The following is an 18,242-nucleotide window of genomic DNA, read 5'->3' on the forward strand; positions in this document are numbered from 1 at the left end:
AGCTGAGCTGCCTATGCCATACCCCCAGGCTCCTGCTAGCTATCTATTTTACACATGGTAGTATATTTATGTCAAATCGAATCTCCCAATTCATCCCACCCCCACTTTCCCCCTCTGTGTCCACATGTCCCTTCTCTATGTCTGCATCTCTCTATTCCTTCCCTGGAACAAAAGTTTCTTTTTTCAGCCATATAGCTTCCAGTTTTAGCTCCCACACACAAACAGCTTGAAAGGCATCAGTCCCATCCTTGTAACAAGGAAAAGCCATACAAACTGAAGATCGACAGTTTTCTTGAATCCATCAGAGAACTGGAGTTGCAGATAAACCATCATCTCTCAAATGTGGAGAGACAGGTGCCTCAAGGAAGAAAGAAAACTGAAACCTGCTTCTTGGAGCAGAAGTTGCTAGAGCAATAAAGTGGTAGGAACATTTAAATGTAATTTTGATGACTTACTGGAGGCTGATTTTGAACAAGTGGAGAATGCAAAACTCCAGGGGCAATCACGCTTTTGGGGCTGCTTTTCCCAGAATTCCATCAAGTCCTTATGCTAAGGATTCCAGGACATCCCTACGGGCTCTGGCAGAGGGAAAGAGTAGCCATTGCAAAACCAGCCCAGAACCTTCTTTATAACAAATGCCTACACTCTTGAGCAAAGTATATAAAAAGCCCTGCTAGGGAAAGGGAATTCCTCCCACCCAGGTCCCTCCAGCCTTCCAGTCTTACCTAATTAGGCAACCAGGGATATATAGCAATCAGGGGCCACCGATTCAGGAATAAGGGGGCAGGGAGAAAAAAACAAAAAACCTGTATTATTGGAGAAATACTTAATACAGTCCTGAAATACAAGTCCACTGAAGGACTGACATTTAATTGGAAGATTGTAGAACACTCATCTTCCCTCATACCTTAGCATTATGCCAATAGGGTTCTGGTATAATAACACTGGATTATATCTAAAAGAGCTACAACACATAGACTGTCTAAGAAGCAGCACTTAGGAAAATCTTAAGCCAAAAGGAAAGATAAAAACAAGGATGCTAGTGAAATCTAAAGCCTCTGAAACCTGTAACTCCTATTTTAGCCCAACTCCTAGCTATTAAAATATATCAATAATTGATTAATAATAATATTTTTAATAATTAGTATGTTAATCCATGGGTTCTTGTACTAAAGGTCTATTTATCTCATTTCCTGTTACCCTCTACAACAGGCCCAGCTTTCAATAACAAATTACAAGTCACGCCAAAAGCCAAGAAGAAATATAGTCTGAAGAGCCAAAGTAAGCATCATAACCAGACTCAGATGTAATACAGATGTTAGAATTATTAGAAAATTTAAAAACATTATTAATATTTTAAGGGTTCTAATGGAATAAGAAATCTTATTTGCAAAAGCAAATAAGTAATGTAAGCAGAGACATTTCTGGAATTTATTGGTATAAACATGTTATGTGTATCCAACAATAAGAGTGACATTTTGAATTATGTTGACAGATTTCCTGTTATTGAACCACTCTTGCATCGCTGAGTTTTCTTTGACAATATTTTTTACAACTTATTAATCAGATGTTTTACCTATTATTTTCACTGGGGTATTGCATATATTATCTTTTATATTAAAGTTATATAGCCTTCATAAAGTAATTGAGATTTATTTATCATCTGTTTGACACAGTTTAAGTAACATGGAATTTTTACTTAAAATTTAAATACAAACTGGATGTGACTCCACCTGTCCTGTTATTTCATTTTAATGGTAATCTTTAATCATTATAGTCTCTTTTATGTTCATCATTCTTTCTCTGGGGGGTTATGTTTAATCATCTCCTTTAGTTTTTAAAATTTCTTACCATAGAATTGAACAGTTTTTTTTTTGTTGTTTTTTTTTTACAATCTATTAATCTTCAATATTTGTGAGTTCTCATTATTTATCAAGTATATTTTTACTCTCTTGCTTTTTAAAGATTCTTCCTTTGGTTTGGCATTTAACACTTTGAATTTTCTTCCTAAAAATCTAATTTGGGATTTAGTTTTAGTTTTTTATTGTACTATCATTTTTTATTTGTTTATATTTTACTAACTTTAGTTTTAAAATTAATCCTTCTTCCTGTTTATGCTTATTTTACTATACAATTTCTAATTGCTAGAAATAATATTTTTAGTCTAATGAAGGCATGTAAACTTATTAGTTTTCTTTTGATTATAGATTTTTCCTTGTGTCCTATGCTGCTGCTAAGTCGCTTCAGTCGTGTCCGACTCTGTGCAACCCCATAGATGGCAGCCCACCAGACTCTCCCGTCCCTGGGATTCTCCAGGCAAGAACACTGGAGTGGGTTGCCATTTCCTTCTCCAATGCATGAAAGTGAAAAGTGAAAGTGAAGTCGCTCAGTCGTGTCCGACTCTTCAGCGACCCCATGGACTGCAGCCCACCAGGCTCCTCCATCCATGGCATTTTCCAGGCAAAAGTACTAGAGTGGGGTGCCATTGTCTTCTCCTTGTGTCCTATAGTTTGTGGTGAAATTTTTTGCTCTATATTCCCTTTTCACTCAAAGTAGTTTTACTTCTTTATATTTTCTAATCCAAAGGCTATCTAGAAATGTGTTTTTTAATTTCTAGGATATTAACATTTTTAGTACCATTTTCATTACTTAATTTCATTATTTAAACTATGTTTTAAAAAGAATTTATAACATTATTTTTGTTTTTGAAATATAATTTAGTGTTTTAATTATTCATGGTATATGCAAATATGTATCACATCATATATATAAGTATATAAACTTTGCATCTTAATTATGTATTATATATTATATGAACTGAAACTTGTTAGTTGCTCAGTTATGTCTAACTCTTTGCAACCCCATGAGCTGTAACCTGCCAGGCTCCTGTGTCCATGGCATTTCCCAGGCAAGAATACTGGAATGGGTTGCCATTTCCTTCTCCAGGGGATATTCCCGACCCTGGGTCAAACCTGGTCTCCTGAATTGCAGGCAGATTCTTTACCATCTGAGCCACCTGGAATCTGTATTATAAACAGATATGTTATTTCATTCAATTATTCCACGCTTTAACTAATTTTTATGTTGAATGTGAATGTGAAGTCGCTCAGTCGTGTCCGACTCTTTGCGACCCCATGGACTGTAGCCTACCAGGCTCCTCTGTCCATGGGATTTTCCAGGCAATAGTACTGGAGTGGATTGCCATTTCATTTCCAAATATAAAAGGAATACGTTAAATTCTCTCATAATTTGGCAACATGGACTTTCATTCAAATTAATTTTATTTTCTATATCAGCTCTAATATTTAGACATACAGGATTGTGTTTGCTACATCATCTTCATGAAATATAGTTTTACTGTTCCAGATTAGACAATCTTGGGTTTCCCAGGTGGCTTAGTGGTAAAGAATCAGCCTGCAATGCAGGAGATACAGGTTCGACCCCTTTGTTGGGAAGATCCCCGGAGAAGAAACTGGCTACCCTCTCATTTTCTTGCTTGAGAAATCTCATAGACAGAGGAGCCTGGTGGGCTACAGTGTTACATGGGGTCACAAAGAGTCAGACATGATTTAGCAACTGAGTACATATGTACCTCTGTCCTCTTCTTATTGTTTAGTGTTGTTAATTTAAATCCCACACTGTCTAGTATTAATATTGTGATGACCACTTGCATTTGCAGTTGCCTGGGAGTCTTTTTGCCCATTTTCTTTTTTGCAGTGTGCTTTTATCATTTCTTGTGACTGTATATTTCTGGGTTTTGCCTTCTAATCCAAATTGAATCTCTGGCTTATGGGGATTTAAAGCCATTCACATTTAATATATCTTATATTCTTGGTTGTATTTCTTCAATTGTAATTTATGTTGACTATCATCCTTCATGGCTTTCTGTTTTATTGATCTATATTTTACCTGGTATGATCAAGCTGGTATGATTCATCCCCTTTAGAAATCTTCTTTGATAATTTAAAAATTCTTCACTTTTTCTACAAAGAAAATAGATTCCTAAGTCCATGCACACTGTTGCAAATGGCAGATTTACATTCTGTTAATGGCTGAATAATAGTCCATTTGCATGTATATACCACAACTTCTTTATCCATTCATCCATTCATGAACACTTAGGTTGTTTACATAGCCTTGCTGCTGCTAAGTCGCTTCAGTCGTGTCCTACTCTGTGCGACCCCATAGACGGCAGCCCACCAGGCTCCCCCTTCCCTGGGACTCTCCAGGCAAGAACACTGGAGTGGGTTGCCATTTCCTTCTCCAATGCATGAAAGTGAAAAGTGAAAGTGAAGTCGCTCAGTCGTGTCCAACTTTTAGCGACCCCATGGACTGCAGCCCACCAGGCTTCTCCATCCATGGGATTCTCCAAGCAAGAGTACTGGAGTGGGGTGCCATTGCCTTCTCCCTTAGTTACTGTAAATAATACTGCCATTAACATTAGGGTGCATATATCTTTTGGAATTAGTGTTTTCATTTCCTTTGGATATATACCCAGTAGTAGAATTGCTGGATTACATGGTAATTATATTTTTAGGTTTTTTTTTTTTTTTTTTGAGGAAACTCCATAACGTTTTCCATAGTGGCTGTACCAATTGACATTCCCATCAACAGTATATGTGAGTTTTTAAATGGAATACAATCTATAAAAGTGTTGAATTACTATGCTGTACCTGAAACTAATATAAATAGATTAATTATACTTCAATTTTTTAAAAATTAGCGGAAAAAAAACTCAAGCAAAAACAAAGCAATTGATTCCTAAAATACATAATTTGGTACTTATTTTCAAGTATCATATAAAACTAAGGCGCTCATCATTTCTCCTCCACAATGTGCATTTTCCTGTGCCCAAAAGATAAAACTTCTAAGATACCTTTACTTTTTCCATTCTAAAATTGCCCTCAAAAAAGGCTTTTTACTTCGTCATTATCTCTCTCACCTCAGTTTATAGATTTTACCAAAATTTTCTAGTCCTTTATCCTAGATTATTTGTAGATTTTTCATTTGCCACATCATCATTTAATACTATCCATATGTTAATATAATTATTTACATACAACAGGGGAGAAGGTCCATTGCTCATTACTGCTTCTTCTTGGTCATCCACTCTCTTGACTCCTCCTTTGAGATTTGTTACTTGGTTAAATTTTCCTTTCATTTGTTTCTTTTGTTGTTGTTTTTGAAATGCAGTTGATTTACAATGTTGCCTTAGTTTCAGGAGTACAGCCAAGTGATTCAAATAGGTCAGAATCTTTACCCATGTATTTTCGTCACTTTTACTTCACTTAAAGTATGTAGTTAATATAATTTTTGAATATTGTATATTAACAAGTATCTTTCTTTCTCCTTACTAAGTGTCTGCTACCTTAACTAAAATAATGGATTCTCATGTTCAGATCTTCTCATGCAATAGTGTTGGTAGTCTCTATTCCATAGTCTTCTAACTTCTAGTATACAAATCAGAAGTTTGATTCTCTTTGTAAGTAACCTATTACTTACATTTGGAGGCCAGAAGAAGTCCTATTCAGCATCCAATTCTATTGCTCAGCGTCTGTTACTTTAAAGTTGGGACTAGTATATCTTCTTTCATCTTTCAGCTATCTACAAATAAAAGCTGCTCTGCCATCTGTACAGTTTCTTCCCTTTATGTTCACATGTCAAAAAAAAAAAAAAAAAGTGGGACAACAAGTTGAAAGTTGTTCCCTATCTACTCTAAAATTATTTTATTATAATATCATGAAAAATTAGCATAGGTAAAAATGGTGAAACTTTACTCTTTACAGCTAAACTCTGGGCCCTAATTTGTTATACTTACACAAGACAGATGTTATCACCTGCAAAAAGCCATGCCATCATCACTGTAAATACTGGATTGGCCAAAAGGTTCATTCAGTGTTTTCTGTAATAGGTTATGGGAAATTCTGAATGAACTTCTTGACCAACCCAATAATGCAGGGGAGAAGTATTTTTAATAATCATAATTCTGAGTCATTCACTGAACTCGTTCATTATATATATCCCAAGAGTACTGTGTAATTTTCAAATTCCTTTTCTGCCACTCAGAGAATTGTCACTGTGCAGCCAATAGTTGCTTTCAAACTCCATCTGTCCTTTCATTTGGCTTTATGCCATAACAGGGAGTTGCCCAATTGTTGCACTACGAAGTGTTAGACTATGAAGCATTCATATAAATATAATCCAGGGCTTGTGCCTCAGGCATTTACCAAATATAGTAGTAGAGCAACTTTATTTGTTTAGTTCAGGCATTTATATGTATCATTGAGTGTTTAGAGAACAGAGCTGTAAGTTCAAAAAATATTTCTATGACTTGCAAACATAAAATTATTTTTCTAAAATATCTAAAGATATGACTTAATATATGTGCTTGAAATTGTTATGTGAATATAAGTTTTCATGTGCACATGCATTTTCTGTGAGGTACGAATGCGATTTTATTTTTTCATACATTGAGCTACTTTTCTCGACATTTCTTAACAATTCATTTCTCCCCAGTGATCCGCAATGATTACGTCATATCTTGCATGTTTATATATGTATAGATGTATTTTGATATTCTTTGTTCTGTTGTATTTAGTCAATGTGTCTTGATTTACAAAGCTTCATAAAAAGTCTTAATTTCTGGTAAAGCAAGCTTTTTTCTCTCAGAATTGTCATTTTTGATCATACTCTTCCATATACATTTTAAAAATCAGATGTTATATGTTTCAGGAAAACCACTAGCAGCACTTTTATTGTCAACACACTGAATATATAAATTATCGTGGGGGGAATTAACAATAGTATTTTATTATCAAAGCTATGCAATTAAATTGGTTCTTAACAGCCCTGAAGTGGGTGAATGTTGGTAAAATAATAGACAGTCTTTACAATTTATTAAGACTTGCTTTTATGGACTGGTCTTTCCTCATTGTAGGAAATGGTTTCTATAACTATTCATTAGATACAGCTCATTCCTATGCTATTTAAATTTTCTATATTTTGCTAATATTTTTCTGATTGTTCTATCAATTCCTGAGGGAAATACATTAAAAGTTCTCATTATCTTGATGCATCTATTTTTTCCTTGTAATCCAGTCACTTTTAGCTCATCATATATATATTAGTAGTTCCATATATTCTTGATGAACTTATTATTATTCTGCTCTCTCTTCTTTATAAATAATAATGCTCTTTAAAAAACTCGTCAAAATGTATTTCCTTAAAATTTATGCTGATATAATAGCATTCTTATGCTATTATAAGATTAGTTTTTTCCTGGTATATCTTGGTATATCTCTACACTTCCATCTCCCTGTGGCCTAAGATTTTCTTTTTTTTTTTGGTAAAGATCCTAAAACCAGATTTTGTTTTGTACCTTTTCAGCAATCTCTAAGTACTGTAATTTGTTTATATTTATTGATTCTACTTATCTACATCATTATGGATCTGTTTGCTTTTTCTAATCTTATTTTTTTCTATTTCCTTTTCCACATTTAGGTTGATAAAGTTTGGTAAACCTATAATTTTCAAATTGTTTGGTAGTTATACCTTCTAACCTAGGGATAAGCAAACTACAGCCCACTGACCAACTCTGTCCTGCTTATTGTCATAAATAATGTTTTATTGAAATACAGTCATGCTCATTTCATTTTCTTTAAAAAGGTGAAAAGCAAGTCTTTTTATTCTTGGACAATGTAAAAATTGAAGTTTTTTTCATCAATATGGAAAATACAAAGATAATCTATTTTGTGATAATCATCAGAGTTGTCCACCAGATATTTATAATTCTACTTCTGTGCACTTACTTTGAGCTAGATGGGACCATGTGACTTGTTGTAGTTCTCGAGCTGTGAACAAAGTGACATGTCACTTCCAGATGAAGCTTTAAGAACCAGGGTACAACGTTCAGCTCAGTTCCTTACCCCTGTCTTTGGCTGCTTTCATAGCGCAGTGGCAGAGTTGCTACTAGAAAGATCATGTATGCTGCAAGGCTTGAAATAGTTAACTGTTTTCACAGAGAAAGTTTGCTGACCTCTGCTCTAATCTATTATTTTTTTGTGGGCATCCTTAAAACTTTAATTTATATACTTAAAGTAAACTCCAAACTTAATTAACACAGTATTGACCAGAGATATATTACAATAATAAGCATTAGTTTCTGTGAAAATCCCCCAGTCGATAATACGCTAACCCTTTCTTGTTCTTATTAAAACTCCAAAATTGTTATTTGAAATAATCAATGTTTATATGCATATACAAACATATATATAATTTAATAACACTATTTTATTGCCAACAGGATTTTTTTCTGCTTACTAATTTCATACCCCATCTTCATGAATTTCATTCTTTTTTGCATTCACATCTTCCTTTTGGGATCATTTTCTTTTTACTCTACACTGTTATTAATATAGGCCTTCATTTTTATATTTTTAAAGGCCTTAATCTTGCTCTCTTCTGAAATAATTGTTTATAGGTACTCAATATTATTTTAATACTTATTTTTCCTCTCAATGTTTTGAAGAAAATCTTTTATTATTTTCTTGCTCCTATTATTGCTATTGAGAAGTTTCCTACGGGGTTACTGTCATACTTTGTAGGGGTCTTTCTTTTCATTCTTTTTTCTTTTTGCCTTTGTCTTCTACATTTACTACAAGTAAAAAAAAAATGACTGTTTTTACTTAATTCTATTTGGAATTTACTGTGAATACTCCTATATCTATTCTGAAAAGGTCTCAGCTATTATCACTTTGAATATTGACTGACTCATTCTAAATACTGTACCTAGAAATACAGCAGGAAAAATGAGATAATTTTTAAAAATTCTTTTTGACTCTTACCCTGATTTACATAAATTTGATCTCTTCAAGCCTAATTTTTCAGACCTACCTTCCAGTTCATGAATTTTCCCTTCAAATGTAATTAATCTATTATTTAACTTTTATTTTATTGTTAAATGTCAATATTTGTGTTTTTATTTTAAATGCTATAAGGGGAAAAATAAATAAATAAATAAATGCTATAAGGGGTTTTCAAATTTGCCAGGTTACTTGCAATTGACTTGCCATCCCCTTTTAACTTTGCTTTTTATTTCTTGAATATTGTATTCATATTTTTAAAAGTATATTTTATGGTCATTTCAGTATGTAATGTTCTTTGAGCTCCATTTCTGAAATTGAAATTTTCTTCTAATTTTCTCTCACAACAAGTGGTGTTTTTCTATATTTTATTATGACCCATTTATTTGGCTGGTTAAATCTCTAGTAATCTTGAAAGGCAATGTTGAATTTATATTTCATGAAAATAATTTGCTTTTGTTTATGATAGGGACTCTGGAATATTCTAATCTATGGTACTTTAAAGTAGATGATTAACTTTGCTGAGGCATGATGTTCTGTATGGCAAACAGTTCTTAGAGAATCTATTTTTCCATAGTACTGGAAGAAAGAACTGAATTATTTTTCTTTATGCAAGGTTAACAAAAGAACTATTATAGTGTTATAAGAAAAATTTCTTATTATCATTGCTTAATTGTACATAAACAGATGTCTATATTCTCTTTTAGAGTTAGAAGAACATTTCTACCTCTCCACTAATTTGCATTCATAAGTGCTTAGAAAATTATAGGGTAAGAGACTGAATACTGCTTTATGAATCATACCATTCCCTTCTTTGTTTGTGGAGTAGGCTTATGGACACAGTATATAATTTTCCTTAAACGTATTAATTTTGTCTAAGATTCTTTCCATTTTCTCCAACTGTTTTCAAATCTTTCTTCTTCCCTTTTTACTGTTTACCTCCTATTCTCTCATCTAAATAATTTGTGTTAAGAATGAATAAAATACTTTTTCTTCTATTTACTATGTCAGGTCACCAACCCACCTGAGCATCTCCTTTGCTCTCAAGGGTTTTTGGCAGTGGGCATATAAGATAGGTAAAATACCTGTGAACTTTCTGTTGCTCTTCTTGTAGTATTAATTTTGTGTAATATCACTAAAGGTCTCTAGTCAAGAATAAATATTTACTGTTTATAGGAAATATTTGTGGGGCTTGAGTTGTTTTAACTGTAAAGGGAAGCCTTTTGTAAAAAACAAAAATTAACTTTTCTTTGATTTTTATATCTTTTAGGAGAAAAAATATAAAAAAGCAAACTTACTATGCATAATTTAGACTAGCTTCTGTAAGAATTCCATAGTTATGTTATTAAACTAAAATATCACTCTCAAACCACTACTGTGTTAGTTGCTCAGTCACGTCTGACTCTTTGCAACCCTATGGACTGTAGCTCACCAGGCTCTTCTGTCCATGGGATTTTCTGGGCAAGAATACTGGAGTGGGTTGCCATTTCCCTCTCTAGGGGATCTTCCCAACCCAGGGATAGAACCTAGGTCTCCCGCATTGCAGGCAGATTCTTTACTGTATGAGAGAGACTGATATTGATGTCCCTGAAGAAAGCCCTGAAGCCAACTATAATAAATGTTTTTGGGGAAAAACTCTTAAATCCCAACTGGTGAGCTGCTTACTGTTTGAAGTACTTAAAAAGAGAAGCTATTTTTTTTTTTTTCTTATTGGCACACTCTGCTAAAACCTACAACAAGTTTTAACTTAAACATAAGCAATATAAATTAGGTGGACAGCTAGATAACAAAATCAGTTCAAAGAATGGCCAACATTATTCAACTATTCTGAATTAAAGGAGATTTCTCTTTTAATGAGTTTGTGGGAAAATATTTGGTATTTTTTGTCTTAGAAACTGAAATACTTCAAGCTTTATCTACATATAAGTAGATAAAAGTCCATATATGTTATTTTATTTAGACTGTTCTGTTGCAAAAAAGTAGCTAAGTAAGACCTGGATGAGTAGGTTATTAAAGGATGCATATGGAACCATAAGTGAGATGAAATTTCATGAAACAGGAGATAAAGCAGATTTGGACTTAGTAGAGAACAGCCATTCTGGATCCAAAGCAAATCAAGATCCTACCAGTAGGAATATGTACAACTTAGTTATGTCCAACTCTTTGCAACTCCATGGACTGTAGTCACTAAGCCTCTTTGTCTATGGAATTATCCCAGGAAGAATACTGGAGTGGATTGCCATTTCCTCCTTCAGATGATCTTCCCAACCCAGAGATCAAATGATGTTTCCTGTGGCTCCTGCATTAGCAAGTGGATTCTTACCACTGAACCATCTGGGAATCTACCAGAAGGAAGTCTTAGATAATAATCTCTTATTTTAACATCTGTTTCAATCTTTTCTTAATAACTGAAATCCTCACCCTGTAGTTTAACCGTACCTTTTCATCAGTTCAGTTCAATCGTTCAGTCGTGTCCAACAACTTGCAACCCCATGGACTGCAGCACACCAGGCCTCCCTGTCTATCACCAACTCCCAGAGTTTATTCAACTCATGTCCATTGAGTAGGTGGTGCCATTCAACCATCTCATCCTCTGTCATCCCCTTCTCCTCCTGCCTTCAATCTTTCCCAGCATCAGGATCTTTCCAAATGAGTAGGTTCTTCACATGAGGTGGCCAGAGTTTGGAGTTTCAGCTTCAGTATCAATCCTTCTAATGAATATTCAGGACTGATTTCCTTTAGGAGGGACTGGTTGGATCTCCTTGCAGTCCAAGGGACTCCCAAGAGTCTTCTCCAAAATGACAGTTCAAAAGCATCAGTTCTTTGGTGCTCAGCTTTCTTTAGAGTCCAGAGCTCATATCCATACATGACTACTAGAAAAACCATAGATTTGACTAGATGGACCTTTGTTGGCAAAGTAATGTCCCTGCTTTTTAATATGCTGTCTATGTTGGTCATAGCTTTTCTTCCAAGGAGCAAGCATCTTTTAATTTCATGGCTGCAGGCACCATCTGCAGTGATTTTTGAGCCTAAGAAAATAAAGTCAGCCGCTGTTTCCCCATCTATTTCTCATGAAGTGATGGGACCAGATGCCATGGTCTTAGATTTCTGAATGTTGAGTTTTAAGCCAACTTTTTCATTCTCCTCTCTCATTTTAACCAAGGGGCTCTTTAGTTCCTCTTCGCTTTCTGCCATAAGGGTGGTGTCATCTGCATATCTGAGGTTCTTGATATTTCTCCCAGCAATCTTGATTCCAGCTTGTGCTTCATCTAGCCCATTGTTTCTCATGATGTACTCTGCATATCAGTTAAATAAGCAGGGTGACAATATACAGCCTTGATGTACCCCTTTCCTGATTTGGAACAAGTCTGTTCCATGTTCACTTCTAACTGTTGGTTGCTGACCTGCATACAGGTTTCTCAAGAGGCAGTTATTCCCTTGTCTTTAAGAATTTTCCACAGTTTATTGTGACCCACACAGTCAAAGGCTTTAGCATAGTCAATAAAGCAGAAATAGATGTTTTTGTGGAACTCTCTTGCTTTTTCGATAATCCAGTGGATGTCAGCAATTTGATCCCTGGTTCCTCTGCCTTTTCTAAATCCAGCTTGAACATGTGGAGGTTCATGGTTCACACACTGTTGAAGCCCGGCTTGGAGAATTTTGAGCATTACTTTGCTAGTGTGTGAGATACGTACAATTGTGTGGTAGTTTGAACATTCTTTGGCATTGCCTTTCTTTGGGATTGGAATGAAAACTGACCTTTTCCAGTCCTTTTCCAGTCCAGTGGCCACTGCTGAGTTTTCCAAATTTGCTGACATATTGAATACAGCACTTTCACAGCATCATCTTTTAGGATTTGAAATAGCTCAACTGGAATTTCATCATCTCCACTAGCTTTGTTGGTAGTGATGCTTTCTAAGGCCCACTTGACTTTGCATTCCAGGATGTCTGGCTCTAGGTGAGTGATTGCACCATCATGATTATCTGGGTCGTGAAGATCTTTTTTGTATAGTTCTTCTGTATATTCTTGCCACCTCTTCTTAATATTTTCTGCTTCTGTTAGGTCCATACCATTTCTGTCCTTTATTGTGCCCATCTTTGCATGAAATGTTCCCTTGGTGTCTCTAATTTTCTTGAAGAGGTCTCTAGTCTTTCCCATTCTATTCTGATTGTGATTTTCAGTCTGCCTGCCATCTGATGGGAAAGGGTAAGATGTGTATGGACTGACTGAGGAGGAAACTGGGTCTTGTTCTGATGGGCAGGGCCATGCTCAGTAAGTCTTTAATCCTGTTTTCTGTTGATGGGTGGAGCTGTGTTCCCTCCCTGTTATTTATCTGGGGCCAAACTATGGTGGCGGAGAAGGCAATGGCACCCCACTCCAGTACTCTTGCCTGGAAAATCCCATGGGCAGAGGAGCCTGGTAGGCTGCAGTCCATGGGATCCCGAAGAGTCGGACACAACTGAGTGACTTCACTTTCACTTTTCACTTTCATGCATTGGAGAAGGAAATGGCAACCCACTCCAGTGTTCTTGCCTGGAGAATCCAAGGACAGCAGAGCCTGGTGGGCTGCCATCGTACAGAATCGGACATGATTGAAGTGACTTAGCAGCAGCAGCAGCAAACTATGGTGGACAGAGGATGAGACTATTGGATGGCATCACTGACTCAACGGACACGAGTTTGAGTAAACTCTGGAAGTTGGTGATGGACAGGGAGGTCTGGCAGTGCTATAGTCCATGGAGTCACAAAGAGTCAGGCACGGCTGAGCAACTGAACTGAACTGAATCTATGGTGGAGGTAATGAAGATAATGGCGACCTCACAGTCTTCTCATAGTCTTTACTTAATTAATGGCCTCTTCTCTCTCATGTTGTTGGCTTGTCATCATGGCTTATGTTCCTGTTCCATCTTATGTCCTCAGTAATAAACTCATTCAGCTTCATCTCCTTGCTTTCCATGACATTAGTCTCATAAAATTTCCCAGGTCAGTTTTCTAAGAGGTAGAATCTTACTGACCCAGTCATGTATTTGTATGCAGCCATACCATGGGATCAGCCTTCTACTCAATGCTCACCACTGGTTTTATTAAGGAAAAACCCCTACTGCAGAAAATACAGTCCCATAATACTGCTCATTCCCACAATCTGTGGTTGAATTACTCCTTAGAAGGGGCTCTATGATCTGTAGATACTTTCAAGCAACTAGCCCATGGGTCAATGCTTCCCTGTGAGCTCAGATGGTAAAGAATCTGTCTGCAATGCAGGAGACATGGGTTCAATCATTGGGTTGTAAAGATCCCCTGGAGAAGGGAATGGCAACCCACTCCAGTATGGCTGCCTAGAGAATTACATGGACAGAGAAGCCTGCTGGGCTACAGTCCATAGGGTCACAAAGAGTTGGACACCACTGAGCAACATACATACATAGCCCATGGGTCTCAGAAATTACATTTCTTCCAGGTTGCCAATCAATATTTATTGACTAATTATGTTATAAGAGTTTACAAAAGAAATGATATCTAGATCCTGTTCACAAAAAATTAAAAATGATGCCTCATTCAGTCTCAATTTAGACGATATTATGCTTCTAAATATTTCCCTTAAAAGAAATAAGAAAAGTGTAGACTTTAAGTAAAAATTCAATTGACACTTCTTCCTCAAAACTTCTTTCCGTTCAAGTGAGGGATGGTTAGGCTTCCTTCCTAGCTAGTTTTTGTAAATCCTACATTTCTACTAAAATAATTCAAAGTTGATCATTCATTTCTTATTTCCAGTTCTGCATATGAGGATTTGGGAAGTTGTGACTATGTCCTAATAACAAGTATAATAAAAAGCTGAACACTGAAAAATGACAACTCTTTTTGAAACCATAGGAGAGAGAAGGACACAGGGCAAACAACCGATCTCAAGATTAGAGAGGGAGGTAGGCAGATATTTACAAGGAGGAATAGCTTACCAGACAAAAGATTCTGGAGCTGAAACAGCCTTGAAAACGAGGATGAAGTAAGGAAATGTGATCCGTAATGAGGAATTGCTGGAAACTCAGTGCAGTAAAGCTGAGATTTTAAAAAATTCAGGGGGACTTATTCATAAGGGGACCCCTACAACATTGTGATATTTACCTGCAGGAGCCTCACCAAGTACCCGTAGTAAATATCAGAGAAAAATTCCCTTGTGCTTCCAATAGGGAATAGGGCAAAGAAACCACTTTGAAATATACCAGAGCACTCTGTTCCTCTTAACAAGGCCTGCCTTGAGGGAAAGGTAGTTAACAGGGGCCTAAACTCTGGGGTGGGCTTCCCTGGTGGCTCAGATTGTAAAGAATCTGCCTGCAATGCAGGAGACCCAGAATTGATCCCTGGGTTGGGAAGATCCCCTGGAAAAGGAAATGGCAACCCACTCCAGTATTCTTGCCTGGAGAATTCTATGGACAGAGGAGCCTGCTGGACTATAGTCCATACGGTTGCAAAGAGTCGGACAGGACTGAAGCAACTTAGCATACACAAGCCCTGGGGTATTATCAGAGTGTAGCTGACCCAGAGGTAGGAAAACACCTACCTCTAGTCCTCCTAGCTTCTGGTCCCACCTGAGCAGAAAGAAAAAACAGAAACACAGGCAGTTCATAGCCCAAAAGCATAGGGTCACTGAAAGATTGAGACCTAATCACAGACTATAAAAAACTTCCCCTCCCTCTTCATCTCATTCAGTTCAGTTCAGTCACTCAGTCATGTCCGACTCTTCGCGACCCCTTGAATCGCAGCACACCAGGCCTCCCTGTCCATCACCAACTCCTGGAGTTCACTCAAACTCACGTCCATCAAGTCGGTGATGCCATCCAGCCATCTCATCCTCTGTTGTCCCCTTTTCCTCCTGCCCCCAATCTCTCCCAGCATCAGAGTCTTTTCCAATGAGTCAACTCTTCGCATGAGGTGGCCAAAGTACTAGAGTTTCAGCTTTAGCATCATTCCTTCCAATGAACACCCAGGGCTGATCTCCTTCAGAATGGACTGGTTGGATCTCCTTGCAGTCCAAGGGACTCTCAAGAGTCTTCTCCAACACCACAGTTCAAAAGCATCAATTCTTCGGTGCTCAGCTTCCTTCACACAGTCCAACTCTCACATCCATACATGACCACTGGAAAAACCATAGCCTTGACTAGACAGACCTTTCTTGGCAAAGTAATGTCTCTGCTTCATCTCATTACCATATTACTAAAGGCCTATTCATTACAGTTCCTTTTACCCAGTACCATGTTCAGCAAAGAACCCACCTGCCAATGCAGGAGACATAAGAGACACAGGTTTGATCCCTGGGTTGGGAAGATCCCCTGGAGGAGGGCATGGCAACCCATTCCAGTACTCTTGCCTAGAGAATCCCATGGACAGAGGAACCTGGTTGTCTACAGGTCATAGAGTCACAAAGAGTTGGATAAGACTGGAAGTGATTTAGCATGCATGTTCAGCTACCACAAAAAAGAAAAATTTCTTGGCTTACCTAAACCTGAAAAACACAGTTGGAAGAGACAGAACAAGTGTCAGAAGCAGATATGGCAGAGATGTGGGATTATCAGACAGAGAATTTAAGGCAGCTATGATTAATAGGCTAAGGGCTCTAATGGAGAAAGTGGGTAACATGCAACAGATGAGCAATGTAATCAGAGAGATAAAAATCCTAAAAAGAATTAAAAACAACTCCAGAGACAAAAATCAATCATCACTTGAAATATTTCTAGAGAGCAGGCAATATCAATCAAAAGCCTCTGATACTGAAATTCAAATCCTATTAATTTACCTAGGGAAATAATTAGAGTCACATGTATACATTAAGGTATAAGAATACTCATAGTAACACTCAATTTTAAAAACTGTAACATTGGGAAATGAAATTGATAGTACAGTCACATGATCTAATACTATGAACAAAACTTTTAAAATTTGCCACAGTAAAATACTCATATTAATTAAAATATATTTATAAAAGATTAGGTATTTTATGATATGAATACATAAATAGAAGACAGAAATATATACAGCAAAATATTTAAACTGGTTAGCCTTAAGTTTTAGGTGTATGAGTGATTTTCATTTTTTCTTTATATTTCTTCTGTCCTTCAAATTTTCTGTTTAATTGGAAATGTTTTAAAACTATCTATAGTTTTCAAGGATTCAAACTATTAAGCACAACCAATAAGCAGCAGAATCAGCCCAGATGTCATTTGAGTTTTAGGAACTATCTAGGACTGGCTCTCTCAACAGTTCATGACCAGGATGAATATACGCCCATATGCAAAAGAATTAAGTTGGACTCCTATGTCACACAGTATGTAAAAATTAACTCAAAATGAAACAAAGACTTAAATGCAAGAACTCAAACTGCAAAACTCTCAGAAGGAAACAGTGGTGTAAATGTGCACAAATTTGGATTAGGTAACAGTTTCTTAAATACCTACAACATAAGCAATCAAAGAAACAAATGAACTTTGTTAATTTTTAAAAAAAAAAACTTTGTCTTTAAAAACAATATTAATAAAGTGAAAAAACAACCCACTGAAAGAAAGAAAATATTTGCAAATTAGAAATTTTAGTATTTCATTTTGCAAATTATATAGGGTCTGGCATTCAGAATATACAGAAGACTCACATACAACAGTAAAAAGACATACAATCCAATTTTAAAGGGTCCGTCAACTGATGGAGAGACATTTCTCCAAAGAAGATATACAAATTGCCAATAAACACATGAAAAACTCAACATGATTGGTTATTAGAGAAATGCAAATCAAAACCACAATGAGATCACACTCTATATCTATTAAGATGGTTATATTCAAAAGAAAAGAAAAAGTATTAGCAAGTATGAAGAGAAATTGATATTCTCATATATTGCTAGTGAGAATGTAAAATGGTGTAGCCACCTTGGAAAATATTTTTGCAGTTTCTTTAAAATAGAACAGAAGTGCTATAAAATTGAATCAGCAGTTTCAATCTTAGGTATATACTGAGAGAATTGAAAACATGTTGACACAAAAACTTAAACACGAACGTTCACAGCAGCATTATTCATAATAATCCCAAATGGGAAGGATTCAACTGTTTATTAACTGGTGAATAAATAAACAAAATTTTTGTTTATTTTGTTTGCTCAACTGTTCAGTCATGTGTGACTCTCTGTGACTCCATGGACTGCCGCCTACCAGGCTTCTCTGTCCATACAATTTACCAGGCAAGAACACTGGAGTGGGATGCTGTTTCCTCCTCCTGCGGGTCTTCCTGACCCAAGGATATGATCTGAGTCCCTGCGTCTTCTGGACTGGCAGGTAGATTCTTCACCACTAGCACCATCTGGGTGTCTATACTATTGAATATTATTTAATCACAAAAAA

At 36.2% G+C, this 18,242-nt stretch overlaps 1 long non-coding RNA gene across 7 annotated transcripts in view; it reads right to left on the minus strand.

Moving 5' to 3' along the window:
* Window positions 1–18,242, minus strand: part of LOC129659201 (uncharacterized) — a 185,663-nt gene that overhangs the window by 23,709 nt on the left and 143,712 nt on the right. Inside the window, exons 1-3 of one of the 7 annotated variants that reach the window (XR_008717886.1) lie at window positions 5,503–5,582; window positions 3,910–3,983; window positions 456–578 (exon numbers count right to left, since the gene is read on the minus strand). The exons of 5 other annotated variants lie outside the window; for them this stretch is intronic. This is a non-coding gene — a long non-coding RNA (uncharacterized LOC129659201). Of the gene's footprint in view, window positions 1–455; window positions 579–3,909; window positions 3,984–5,502; window positions 5,583–18,242 lie in introns of those variants that run through there. One more of the 7 variants, XR_008717887.1, reaches the window with a different exon arrangement.

This window comes from Bubalus kerabau, chromosome 8 (assembly GCF_029407905.1).
Source record: "Bubalus kerabau isolate K-KA32 ecotype Philippines breed swamp buffalo chromosome 8, PCC_UOA_SB_1v2, whole genome shotgun sequence".
NCBI lineage: Eukaryota > Metazoa > Chordata > Mammalia > Artiodactyla > Bovidae > Bubalus > Bubalus kerabau.